The sequence below is a fragment of the Acinonyx jubatus genome, chromosome D2, assembly GCF_027475565.1.
Source record: "Acinonyx jubatus isolate Ajub_Pintada_27869175 chromosome D2, VMU_Ajub_asm_v1.0, whole genome shotgun sequence".
Taxonomy (NCBI): Eukaryota; Metazoa; Chordata; class Mammalia; order Carnivora; family Felidae; genus Acinonyx; species Acinonyx jubatus.
Window position 1 is genome coordinate 71594639 of NC_069393.1, and position 1303 is coordinate 71595941.

The window sequence follows — 1303 nt, forward strand, 5'->3', positions numbered from 1 at the left end:
TTTGGTGTTGAGGTGTTCATTTGACACCCGCCGTATTCCGGGGTCATATTTCGGAAATGATCTGTGGGACGGGAGGGAACGCCTGAAAAGTCCCCCCCGGCCCCCCTCTGCCACCATCTCTGTCTTTCAGGGCACTTTGTGTGGCCTGTTCTCATGTATTTCCTTTGCTTCGACAATGAATTTCTGTCCCATTTGGTAAGGTCATCATTGTTCCCACGTGGTGCCCACCCAGCTTTTAACATCCTGGGGTAGGAAGCAGACCCCAGGCAGGAGCGGCCTATAGCAGGAGTAACTCAGGGCAATTATTATCTAGATTAAAGCCTGGTGGGAAAGGGGCTTAAAATAAATTAATACGTGCACATAGTACAAAATGCAAAAGATCTAGAAGAGTATTCTTACACAAGCTATGTCTCTGTCCACCCTCACCCTCCAAGTCTCTGGTTCCCCTTCCCAGAGACAAGCACAGTCTTTTTCCAGAAATATTCTACATGTACCCACGTGTGCCTCCCCTCACATAGGCAGCCCCAGCCCCACCCCCACCCTTTGTGTTTCAAACAACTGGTTGGATACAATAGACACCATTCTAACTTGGCTTTTTGCATTATCAATAAATTAGATATTATTCTCTAATGATGCAGAAAGAACCTCTTCATTCTTACAGCTTCCTAGATTCCACTGAGGGGTGCATGTGGTGTGATAGTCTCTGCTAATGGACATAGGAGTGTTTTCCAAAAATTTCCCAGGATGGATATTCATGCAATCACTATCCTCTGTGGTTGCTTTACATTACAAAAATCTGTCCAGCAAATATTTAGGATGGATTTCTTTTGGTCAGGATTGCCAAATTGCCCAATGTTAGCAAATGTACCAGCTCACAGTCCGGTCAACACCAAGGTCGGCTGAACCATATGAAATTGCCACCCTTCTGGGCCAAGAAGGTCAAATATTGGTCATTTCATTCGGTTCCTTCTAACGGGAGGGCACTTCACACCCTTACCAACATGGTGAATCGTCCAACCTTTTCTGAATTTGGTAGGTTGAAGTGCTTTTCCTTAAATTGCAATTGGTGTTTGTTTCATTATGACCCAGGGTGAACATCTTGTTCCTGTTGAATGGCCCTTTGCATTTCTTTCTCTGTAAACTGTCCAAGGTGTTTGCCAATTCTAGGCATCTTTTTCATAACATTTTTACTTTTAATTTTTTTAATGTTTATTTGTTTTTGAGAGAGAAAGAGAGAGAGAGCATGCGCGCAAGTCGGGGAGGGGCAGAGAGAGGAAGACACAGAATCTGAAGCAGGCTCCAG